At 42.1% G+C, this 12,634-nt stretch overlaps 1 long non-coding RNA gene across 1 annotated transcript in view; it reads left to right on the top strand.

Annotated features, from left to right (window-relative positions):
* Positions 1 to 9,602, top strand: part of LOC148221760 (uncharacterized) — a 34,552-nt gene extending 24,950 nt beyond the window's left edge. The window contains exons 3-6 of the long non-coding RNA XR_015807573.1: positions 4,329 to 4,381; positions 6,741 to 6,829; positions 7,514 to 7,612; positions 8,706 to 9,602. This is a non-coding gene — a long non-coding RNA (uncharacterized LOC148221760). The remainder of the gene's footprint in view (positions 1 to 4,328; positions 4,382 to 6,740; positions 6,830 to 7,513; positions 7,613 to 8,705) is intronic.
* Positions 9,603 to 12,634: the final 3,032 nt, after the last annotated feature.

Here is a 12,634-nt window from a genome sequence, read left to right as displayed (position 1 = left end):
TGCCTGGTGAATTTGGTGCACCAGTTTGGTGCCTCTGAGAATTTCCTCGTGAATGACAACATAAAGGATTGAATGTGTGTGTCCAAGTGTCAAGCAATTGCTGCCTATTAAACACTTTAAGGACAGGAAATACTTTCCAGATACACAAACCTTTTCTAAGAGAATTGCTACCCTGTAGGATGTCAGACACAATGCCAATGCCACAAGTGGCACCACAGAGCAGTTTTCATTCAGAAAATATACGATTGATGTAAAAAAAATCCAAATATTTCTCCTTTCTAATTCTTCTTACCCCTGCACTTTTCTCCAGGGATCTGGGAAATAGGCTTCAGGAGAAGCTTTGAGAAGTCATGCAAAATCAATTGTCTCCAGCTTTCAGAGGGCGGGAAACAGCTGAAAACTTGCCATATCTTTTGTGAGTACCAAGAAGGGGTGCAGAGCTAGCATATAGCTCCAGGACAGGTCTGGTGCCCTGGCCCACTGAACCCCACAGAACTGCCAGCACAGCCCCTTGGGAATGAGGAGCTGGTGTGTCCCAGGGGCATATGAGAATTTTTTTGCTAGGAAGGATTTAAAAGCCGAATCCTGCTAGGGAGAAAAAAAGTCTTCAGTGAAGGCAAAACAGTTGCTTACTTCCTGCAAGATTATTGTAGTTTAGCAAACAAACACAAAAACCCCCAAACCACAAAACAAACAAACAAACAAAAATTATTTTTTCCTATCCTGTTTGGGGCACACACACAGCAAAGAGCAGGGGCATCTTACAAGACTGTGGTGAGACAAACCCCAAGGAGGAGGCGTGCATGGATGGATAACAGCAAACCCTGAGCCTTGTGCTCAGCAGCATCTCTTTGCTTCTCTAACACTGACTTCATGCTGGGACTGGGATGCTTTTCCTCACCTTCCTCAGCGTCAGGAACCCCGATGGGCATTTACTTTCCCATGTTTAGAAAAGATAATCTATTTTCATTATTCCTATTTCCTATTTGTTTGCTTTACATTTCCATAAGCCAAAAAGCACAGCTATATTTGTTGATCCCAGAGGAGTTTCCTTGGAGTTGCAGTGTAGGTGGCTATAGAAATGCTGCCATAGCACTGGGAGGAGCACTCCTCTTTGTAGGGAGGTTAAGATCTTGGTTAAGTTTATTTAAATGCCTCCAGTTTCTTTTGTCAATAGGGAAGGACAGACAGCTCCAGGAGTGACCCAAACCAAGATGGACTAAATACTATGGAGGTGAATCTATATGATGCCTCACAGCAATGACCCTCTTGGTTTAGATGTGCTAGAGAAGTGGGGTTGATTCAGGCTTGAGTAACTGGCTGCACCCAGGCTTGGGTTCAAGCTGGAAGCTGGCATCCGGAAGAGGAGTTGTGCCCATATCCCTGAAAGGTCTGGACTGAATCATCACCCAGTCCCTACTTGGTACTGTTACTCTTGCATTTTACAATCACCACGGTGACTTTCTCCCCCTCTCAGTTCCCAAGATGTGACTCTCCAAAGCAGGCTGTTTGTCCCCCCAGAAGAAAATAGAGTCACACCAGCAGCAGAGGGTGTGGGGGCAGATGCTTTTTGGACATAAGAACTGGCAGTTTTTAGAGCCTCCAAATGAGTAGGTGACTGTGCTGAGGCTCTTTCTCCCACCACAAATCACGAAGCCAAATATCTCAGTTGCACTGCATGTCTGCAGCAGTTCCTTTTCCAGTGCTGGCTAGTGTGGGAAGGGCTCTGTTGGCACACAGCTTGCCCAATCGCTTGCCTGTGTGTGGTCAAACTTAAGGAGACCATGTGTCCACGATGCATATGTGGGCAGGGTCCTTCTGCCACTTATAGTCTTTCTGGCTTCACAAGGACACCCAGAGCATTAAACTACCTGCAATCAGCCAAATCCTGCAGGCATGTCAGCACTTGGATAGCCCTATTCAGGGAGCAGGCAGGGCAGCACGGATGGATGTCGTCTGCTCCTTAGAGAACGGAGGGAAACAAGTTAGCTGAAGGTAATAGAAAGAGATGAACCTATGTATCTTGTAACCTACAAAAGAAAGGCCTTTTCCAGTGAAACAGATGGGTTTAAGTGCCATTTTTAAAGCAACTCCTGCTTTACCCAAGAAAGCCTCACAAACTTTGAATGTGGATTACACAAGCAGTTTATAAAACAGAGAATCTGGCAACACACCTCCATCACCACAGAAAGCCTTTTAAAGCAAAGCTGAACAAGAGGAGTCAAAACCAGCCCCTATATCCTTGAAATTCGAGCAGTACTACTGACTACCTGTGGCTGGGAGCTGAACTTAAGTCCGAAACTGCTGTTTTTCGTTGTGTTTCTCTGCTCCCACTCTTGGTAGCTCAGTCACATGGAGAATGTTTAAGAACATTAACAGCATGGCTCCTTTGTTTCTCATGACTTGTAAAGATCATCACAAAAGTGCATAGGCAAAAAGTTAAGAGATTTCAGACTAACAATCACATAAACAGAAGTTGTCATTGGTGTCACGACTAAACTTTTCAGAGTCTGGCCACTGATTTAGCATGTACTGTCTCAGTCTCTTAGCACCTTCCTCCCTGTGGACACACACATTTAGAGAGCTAGGGAACTACAGCTTGGAAATGCTTTTCAGGCCTGGATTTCTCCTGACTCTCAGCTCCATTCCCAGGCTGACAAGCTGACTGCAGCTTCAGTTAGGGAGGAGTCTCCCAGGGTGAGAACATGGTGACAAACAGAGTGGAATTCATCATCAACATTAACCCCTGGTGTCTTTCCCGTGGGACACATCCTGAGGTGCTGTCCCAGGGATGTTTTTCCCAATTGTCCAATGAGCTCCTGTCCTGTCCTGGCTGCACTAACACACTTTAAATCCGGGCTGTCTGTACAATAAATTGGCCTTTTTTCCCCAAAGAGCTCCGTGTGTGTTGCTGTCCTTTCTCTCTCTTTGCAGTGCAGTAACCACACCTCCATATTATTTTTCTTCAGGGACCTGACCAATGAGAGCTAAGCAATAGGTGTCAGAGGCTTTCTTCCTCCTTTCTTTTGCAATCATGTACTGAATACCAGCGTTATAACCAACATGCACATTAGACCTGCAAATGGTCAAAAGTGCAGTGTGGGAAAATAGGTTGAAAGAATAGTACAGAAGGCAATCTCTGCCAATGAATTACAGCTCTACTGATTACTGAGGAGTGGAAACATCTGTGCCTGCCCAATGAGTTTGGGTGTTATAAAAGTGTGGGCTAGCTGGCCACTAGGTACAGTTGCAGTTTGAGTTAGAGCTTGAGACTCAGAGTGTGCTGCAGTTTGGGATGGAGTCTGCTGGCTGTGCTGTGAGGAGGTAAGGGACAGATAAGAAGATGTTGTGTGAGGGACAAACAGGGAAAGGGACAGGTTGGGGCTAGCCAGTCATGCAGAAGGAAGACAGAAGCTTGCAGACAGGGGAGAAGGAGTCAGTGCTGTGTGAAGCTGCCTATAAGGGAAGGAGTCAGAGTTGCCTGAAAGAAGTTCATTGAAAAAAGGCATGAGAAGTTTTTTAATAAAGGACTTGTGATGATGCCAGTCCATCTTGACATAATTACTACAGTGCAGAAGACAGGAAATTCTTCATCATGTTTAGTGAAAAGGCCCTACACACAGAAAAAAAGATGGAATTATTTTTTCCCTTCCAGTCAAAAAAAATCAAAGCGGCACAAGTGATAAGACAATCAGACTTTCTTAGAATAATCAGTATGGATAGAGGAAAGATTCGCTTGAAGGAAATTTAGTGAGAAAAAATGTCCTCTCATCCTTCCTCTATAGAGAGTAGTACAACCACTCAGCTCATGCTGCTGCTGCCATTCCAGAAGTGATAGCTTTGAGAAGAGCCAGCCTGGTTTTCAACACTAAGCTGATGGGAACACATGTATGTAACAGGTGAACACAAAAACGCAGAGGAAATGAAGATATTTTTAAAAGGAAACCAAAATTAAACCTAGGGATATAAAACAGAGTGGAGGAAATAGAGCAGAATCAAGGCAAAAGGCTTCCAGCAGTAGAAGTAAGGCTGCAGTTTTGGCTCATTGGTTAAACAATGAGTTTAAGTGCTTAAGAAAGTCTGGTATGGACAAAGGGACATCTTCAACTACACCAGGATGCTCAAAGCCCCATCCATCTTGGACTTGAATGTTTCTAGGGATGGGGCATCTACCCCCTTCTCTGGGCAATCTGTGCCAGTTTTTTACCACCCTCACTGTAAAAACCTCTTCATATCTAATCTAGTTCAACTCTTTCAGTTTGAAAATGTTATCTCTTGTCCTATCATAACAGGCTGTGCTAAAAAGTTTGTCCTCATCTTTCTTTCAGGCTCCCTGTAAGTACTGGAAGGATATGATAAGGTCTCTGCAGAGACTTTATTGGTGAGTGCAAAGCACTGGGATAAACGTTGAATAAGTCAGCAAAACTGATGAAGCAAACTGTTCTCGCACATTTGAAAGCAAAGTGACTAAAATGTAGCTGCTGTAACAGGATGGGACTAGACTTTAAGGTATTTTCACAGGATAACAAATTTGCACAAATCTTCAGTCTTCATATTTCACATTTCTCAGATCAGATTTTTGGTGGTTCTTTCTTGGATAGAGTGCTTCCACAGCTGTTCTTTATCTTTCTGATCTTCCTGCTACAGACAGAAGGAAAACAGAGTGAAGTAATGGCAAATAAAGAATTTGCAGGGGTATAACTCTTTTTACCTCAGAGTGGCTCCTTCTATCTTATACCCTAGTGACAGTGAACTGGGGCTGGACCTTTGTTACTGGATTTGGTCAGTGCTTTGGACAAGGCTCTGAACAGCAGTGCCTTCTTCCAAGAGAACAGGAACAGAGTCCTTTCAATGCCTGTGTCTCATGGCATGCAATTCAGAAATGCATGCAAAAGTGCAAATACCCAACCACCATTTAAACAACCTGAAGGACGATTCCTGAGGAGGTATAGGGTAAGAGAGAAGCATGAAGATGAAGGCAGTGGGTTTTGTGCGTGTAACCTTTAAGGAAATATTTGAACAACAAACTGGAATTCAGCCAACTCAAGCATTTTATTCAAAAGGAGGTATCTTAGAGATTTCTGTATCACCCCGATGCCTGCTTCACCTAATTACAAAGGAAAGAAGATAAAATATGCAAGGGTATTCACAAAGGAAAGAGGGAGTCTTGAACTCCCCTGAAGCTCAGAGGAAAATTAGTTGCGGATATGTGGGTATTATTTAGTATCTGGCTTGAAAAGAAATGCTGTTGTAATGACTCTGTAAGAAGGTTTAGGAAAAGTATTCCCCGATTTAATGTTTCCCGCTGGAACATCCCAGACCGCGCCCCCTCCCCGTGTATTGGGGTGGGAGGGAGAATTGCAGGCACAGAAAGGTAACGATTACAGTTTGAGGTGAGAACCATTCACCAGAAACAGCAACAAAATAAGAAAGTTATCCGTAAGAAAGCCGTAGTAATAGCAGAGTTACAAGAGACATGAACGATTCACACACAGTGCTCACCTCACAGAACCCAGCACCACTGACCCTGCAGAAGCAGAAAGAACACGGATCCCACTCCAACCCCTGCCATGGTGGGAGGTGGTCTCTTACAGCCTCTGGCTGTGACCCTCCTGGCTGGCAGAAAAATCAACCACCTCCTGGCCAGAACCAGGCCAGCAGAGTTTGGGCAAAGCAAGGGAATGACTGAAACTAAGGCATGAGGAAGAAAGATACAGTCACAATTAGATGTCATTTCAGCATGATGTTGGTTTTCAGACCAAAAATAAAAGCAACAAAGCTTCCAATTGAGTATGCACAAAGCATAAAAATAGTAGAAGAGTGTTTAGGCAACAAGAAGCTATATGAAGGCTTTATTACAAGACGACTTTATTACAAAATAAATTTATTTCTCTGAAGCTAGTTGTATAGCATCCAGTGGTTTCAGTGGAACAGGCATTCAGGCTATTTGTTTTAGACTGAGACTCTACATAAACAGGAGGATGTGATTCTCATGTCAGTGATGAATGGGATACCTCTTCCTAAAGCCAATTCACCCCATCCCTTCTAGGGAGTCAAAGAGAGAAAAACAGGCTTTTTTACAGTTGAATTGGAAAAATTGCCAATTTGGGGCCATAGGGATGGTGCTATTTGTGTGGTTGTTCTCCTTTATTTGAGAAATACTGGGGAAACAACATTCTTTGGTTTATGGATGCATTCCTTTATAGGTGTAGAAGGATGGAGCTTGCAGCCTTTGATGAGGAAGACAGAACAGAATCTATAATAAGAGGAGGAAACACTTGTAGGTTTTTTTTCCTTCCAGATGCTCATTCAAACATTTCAGCTAACATTTAAAAAAAAGCTTAAAACAGACTAACCAAAATCACTTTTAATCAGGTTTTGTTTCCATGGCACCTTTGATGTCATAAGCTTAATAGCTCTTCAGTGATCCATAGAGTCTTCCAGGTTAAAAAAAATGGCTAGACCTGAATGTCAAATGTTGAATACACCTTTAAAATATTATTTCTTAAAAGTTTTCAGGGTTCCCTTCTTTTTTAAGAGCCAAGAGAAACCAAATATCCAACCAGGAATTTCCCCTTCCCACAAACCCCCACCCTGCATATCAATGAAAATCTTTGCAGAGAAGTTGGAATATATGGAGACCCACCAATATATTACTAAACTGCAAAGGAAGTGCATAAAAAAGACTGTTATAAAAATAGCCATAAACTTTTTTTTTTTTTTTTTTTTTTGTTCTACAGATGCAAACTCTCAAGAAACATCTCTCTGTCAAAATTGAAACAGATTGTGGTGTTCAGCAGCACATTTCTCTGCTAGGGAAACATTCTTGGTACAGTATTTTTGCTCTTTGTCTGATGCTTTTTTCCCAAGGATTTTCTGATTAAACATGGTGATGATGGATGATAGCAGTCATACTACAGTTGCTACTAACACACACAAGTCTTGCCAGAGGTGAAGCAAACGTAATTTGCTTTTATTTAAAAGCTTGTGCTCAATAATACTTTCATGGTCTGATCTGGCACTTGTAATCAAGCAACATTCCCAGTTCCCTCAGCCCTTAAGATCCTGGTCTGATTTTATATGGATAAAAATGGGCAGATCTTTGGCTTGATGGTTTTTTTGGGATCTCTGCCACAGTTTGGAGAGCAACATGGTGGTTTTGGTATGTATAGGAAAGGGAATAAATCTTCACATGCTTTGCTGCTGGACGCTAGAAATATCATGGAATGTAGTAAAAAATCACAAAAAATCCTAATCCTGATTGCTTCTTCGAGGGTAGAAGTAATGATTTTAATATTGCTGATAATAAAATACACAGCAAAGGTACACTATACTAACTTTTATGGAAAAAAAACTTAAAAACTCAAATTTGAAAAGGAAAACTTGATAAAACTCTGAGTAAGAGATGTAAAACATGCATATCAAATGATATTTATACAATATATGAAGAAAATAAAATAGTTCTTTGAAATAAAAACTACTAATCAAGTTACTTTTTGGTTTACATTTCTAGTACAGAAAAATGAGAAGGTACTGTGGTCTTCATACATCTGGACTTGAATTCTCCAATATATGTAAGAGTGAATCTGGATGCTAACCATAATAACCATAGGTAACCATAATTTCTAACCCATTCAGCAAAATAAGTAAGCTTTACATATTGAAATAATTATCATATTTTAGAAGAATAAAATCTAACAGAATTTTAAGCATAACTTAAAAAGTGGATGTTCCCTCTGTACATGAAAGGATTAGAACTAAAATCACAATACTGGTGAATAACTCCAGACTTCTGATGATCTTAACTGAGTGTCACAGAGTTTATTGTACCTTAAATCACCTGTATGCATTTCAAAATTTGGCTCCATTAGACTTCCTCTGTTACAAAACATTGTGGCTTGTCTATTTTTGGCCTCTTATGGGACCAAAATAAATAAAATGACATATTTAAAAATCCCTCAAACAACACAACCCCCATATAGTCTTCCAGATGTAGCAATCACATATTTGTGTTTTGGTTTGGGTCACCGGCCTGGTGTGTGTTGATTTGGCATGGCCTGTTTTTTTGGTGGCGAGGGAGGGCCACAGAAGTGGTTTCCATGAGAAGCCAATCTCTGATGGCTCTGGAAATGGACATGCTGCTGGCCCAATTAGAGACATTGGTAACGCCTCTGTGACGACATATTTAAGAAGAAAATCAAAACAGTGCAGGGGCAGTTTTGTCCAGGGGTGGTGAGGTGCTGCTGCTGGGGCTGTGCCCTGTGCAGTGATGGCCACCAGCATCTCAGTGCAGCCCACATGAGTGAGCCTGGCCTGCCTGGCCATCCCTGGCTGTGGACACACGCATTCACAGAGCTAGGGAATTAGGGCTTGGAAATTCTTTTCAGGCCTGGATTTCTCCTGACTCTCAGCTCCATTCCCAGGCTGACAAGCTGACTGCAGCTTCAGTTAGGGAGGAGTCTCCCAGGGTGAGAACATGGTGACAAACAGAGTGGAATTCATCATCAACATTAACCCCTGGTGTCTTTCCCGTGGGACACATCCTGAGGTGCTGTCCCAAGGATGTTTTTCCCAATCGTCCAATGAGCTCCTGTCCTGTCCTGGCTGCACTAACACACTTTAAATCCGGGCTGTCTGTACAATAAATTGGCCTTTTTTCCCCCAAGAGCTCCGTGTGTGTTGCTGTCCTTTCTCTCTCTTTGCAGTGCAGTGACCACACCTGGCCAGCCCTGCTGCAGGTGGAAGGACAGGGGTGCTGGCGGGGACTTCTCCTTCTCAGGGCCCTGCTTGAGGAGAGGCGTTGGTGCCAGCGCTGGGGGAGCTGCCAGGCCAGTGGCAGAAACATGGCAAAAGATTCCCCAGCAAGGAACCTAGACAAGATCAACCTCTCAGCACCACGGGATTTTGCAAGAATCTTTGAATTGGAACTTGTTGGCAATAGCGCCTATGGGCAGCAGATTTTCGAGTCAGAGAAGAGGAGGAAGTGAGGACATGTGAGGGAGAACAACATGGCAGCACCAAGGTCAGTAGAAGAAAAGGAGGGGGAGGAGGTGCTGCAGGCATCAGAGCCAAGGCTCCTCTGCAGGCTGCGGTGAGGACCATAGTGAAACAAGCTGTGCCCTTGCAGCCTATGAAGACCACGAGGGATGCAGAGATTCACTGACAGCCCATGGGGAAGGTACTCACACTGGAGCAGGAGGATCCCAGAGAAGGCTGTGATCCAGTGGGAAACGAAAATAACAGAGACAGCACCTCCGATTCCAGAGGTAGAGAGTGAGGGCCCTTGCTTCCAAACTAGAACAGCCTATCCTTAGAGAGCTGCACCCCAGGGACGAGTGACCCACACCACAGCAACTTTGGGAAGACTGTTTGCCTGTGCAAAGGGATCCCATGACATAGCACACAGAACACTCCTCTCCCTGAGCAAACAGAAGATCTCGAGTGAGGAACTGACCAAAACCCCCACACCACCTCCCTGCGCTGTCGGTGGGAAGGAGGGAGGGGCTGGGGAGAAAAAATGTGTTTTAAAGGCTTATTTTTCTTCTCGTTATCCTTCTCTGACTCTGTTAACAATAAATGTACTTTACACCTTTAAATTTGAACCTGCTTTGCCCTTAGAGTGTTTTCTCCCAGTCCTCATCTCAACTCAGGAGCCCTTTGTTCATTTTTTTTCCCTCTCCTCTGCCCAGCTGAGAACGAGAGAGAGTGAATGGCTTTTTTGGGTGCCTGGCATTTGGCCAATGTGAAACCAAGACATCCTCTCTCTAACCTCGTGTTGTTATAGAAAAAAACATGTACATAGCTGTAATGTATTAAAAGACAGAAAAAACCCTTTCTTATATTTTGATAATACTTCTTTCTTAGCTATTTTGTGTGGCTTGTGTTTTGCATAATGGGACAGATTTATTTAGATATATGTTTATATACTTATGTATGTATATGCCCTTATTCAAAATTATGTTCTGTAAGAAATGCCAGCAATTTTCTCAGTGGGAATTCTTCTAGGTAAAGTTCCCCAATGAACCATACAGACATTCATGTACGTAGCCATGTTCAAGTTTTAATATGTTTCTATTTATCCTGTTTAAAACCAAATATTTCCAGACAGAAGAGATTAACAGACATATTAAAGACCCAATCAGTGCAGCTATATAAAGTGTTATTTAAACTGGAGCATGCTTAACTCACGCTGCAGAAAGCCTTAGAACGATGCTTTCCAAAATACTCTTGCATATGAGAACATGCCTTATAAATTACTTTATAAGAGAAGAATAATCAAAAATTATTTTATCTCTGTACCTGGTATTGGAAACCACTGACAGCTGAGCTGGATAAAAGCTGGTTGCTGATATGCCTAAAAGCTCTGTTAGATATGGCACTTAAAAGGCAAACCCAAACAAAACATGTCTCCCTATTAAGTTAACAAGAAATGCATATAACTGTAAACCTTGTGAAGTTACACATATCTATCTTCTATTCAGAAAGTGAGTCCCTGATTAAAGACAGGGGGTAGGACCCTGTAGGAATACAGATCCATGACTGGAGCAAGTGGAAACCCCGAATAATCCAGAATTTTTAAGAGCACATTGTTATAATCACTACACACTCCCATATCTTCACACACTGACTTATACTATCTTTGTTGGGGGAGTTTTTGGTAATTGTAAGTAAAATAAGAGTCTTTTAAATGGAAAAAAAAAAGTCTTACTGAAAGTTGTAGCTTATCTTTTCCATCTTGAAAATATTATCCTCCTTTTTTTCTTCTTAGTCATGATTTCTCCTTCCTCAGACTTGTCTTAGCCACTCTTTCTCTCGTGCTTTCTTTCTGTCTTGGAGATGAATGGGTTTCAGGAAGAAACTTCAGAGCAGTCTGAAAGAAAAAATCTCTTCCAGATTGGCTATTTTTCTATTAAATCCAACAAATGCATATTGCACGTAATTCAGAGAACTGGCCATAAAATACAGTCTTTCATGTCTGTGCTACCTTTTCAGCTGCAGTTTCAGTCAGATCAGAAGCAGTTGGTAGACTTCAGTCAGTACCACTTTCTCGAGGATCCAGCACTTTTTGCAACACAAGTTCACCTTTGTTAAAAGATGTTCTTACAAACATGCCACTTTTTCCCATTCTTCCATCGCTTATTTGTTTCTGCTGGTATTTTTTTTTCCTTAAGAGCATAGAAATTTTCTTGTTTCAAATCTTCTCTTAAACACAACAGAGTCAACCACCCTCTGGTCTCATAGTGAGTGGTGGGATTCCAGCACCTTTTCTCTCTGCACCACTCATGTAACAGTACTTTTTGTCTCACAGAGCACGTTCTTTTGAAAACTCCAGCTCGGTCTGCAGCAATGTTTCACCTTAAAAAAACTCCTCTTTTCTCTTATCCATTCTCCACCCCTGCCTCCCTTCCACCCAATCAGGAGAGTAACTCCAGTATTAAAAGTAACCATTTTTTCTCAAACCCACTTAGCATTTCTGTCCAAGTTAGATAAAGAATATAAGTTTTCTATTCCCTTTTTAAAGTTTTTCCTTTAAACTACTACTTCAGAACATTTTTACTTTGCATGTTCTAGGGATACAATTTATCTTATGTTTAATTATCTTCTGTCCTAAAATTCAGTATAAGATTAAATATTCAAAGGTACCGAGTTAGTTCCCCGTTATCCCAGATTTACATCACAATAACTTATTTGCTATAAGTACTATAGTGTCCCCGATAAAAAACATGTCTCTGATTTACACAGTGAACTCAGAGTTAGTACTTTCTTCCCCAGACACATAAAATACACATAAGGAGAGAAAATAAGGGCATGGCTAACATAAAGGTAAGCTGAACTGCAGCAGCTTTAGGCTGAGCAGTTTCTATTTGTTCCAGTTTTGCGGGAGATCAGTGGCTAAGTGAAAGACAGAACACACCAACTGCACTGCAGCCCAGCCAGGAGCTCAGGAGTGCCAGACTGTCATGCAGATTTTTTGTTTGTTTATTTTGAAATTAAAACAAACAGAGCAATAAATACTCAGCTGGATACACCTCAGATCAAATACTTCAATGTTCTCCATACATATCGTGTACAGGACTGATCCCACCACAGCACTTCACCTTTAGAAGAGCAACTTGTGTAATAACTACAGTAAGGAATGAGGAGGGTAGAGCCCTAGGTTATGGTCTTAGTTCCGTTTGAAATTCCTCCACAAAAAGCAAAAAGAAAAGAGTTTGGAGAGTAGCTAGCAGGGTACTCCAACTGACTCCTGGAGCAGGCTGTGATTTACACTATCTACTGTGACCAAGGCTCCACTTCTCCTGCTTCACAAGCCCTGTTTTATTTACTTTCCTAGTAAGAAGAATCTCTGCGTTTTGTAGGAGAATAGTTTGTAAGGATAGTGCAGAAAGCAATTTTCCTCAATGGATTACAGCTGTACTGATTGCTGAGAGGTGGAGACAGCCTTACCTGCCCAATGAGGATGGGGGTTATAAAAGAGTGAGTTAGCTAGTTCAGAGTAAGTTGGAAAATCAGGGTCTGCTGTGGTTTGAGCTGGATTCTGCTCTGGGACATGTGGTTGTGCAAAAGGGACAGACAGGGTTAAGCAGCTGGATAAGGGACTGCTTGGGTTTAGCCAGTCGTGCAGAAGGAAACT

Source organism: Sturnus vulgaris, chromosome 18, assembly GCF_052056855.1.
Source record: "Sturnus vulgaris isolate bStuVul1 chromosome 18, bStuVul1.hap1, whole genome shotgun sequence".
Lineage (NCBI taxonomy): Eukaryota > Metazoa > Chordata > Aves > Passeriformes > Sturnidae > Sturnus > Sturnus vulgaris.
The sequence above is the reverse complement of the archived record's forward strand: the minus strand, read 5'-3'. Positions and strand labels throughout refer to the sequence as shown.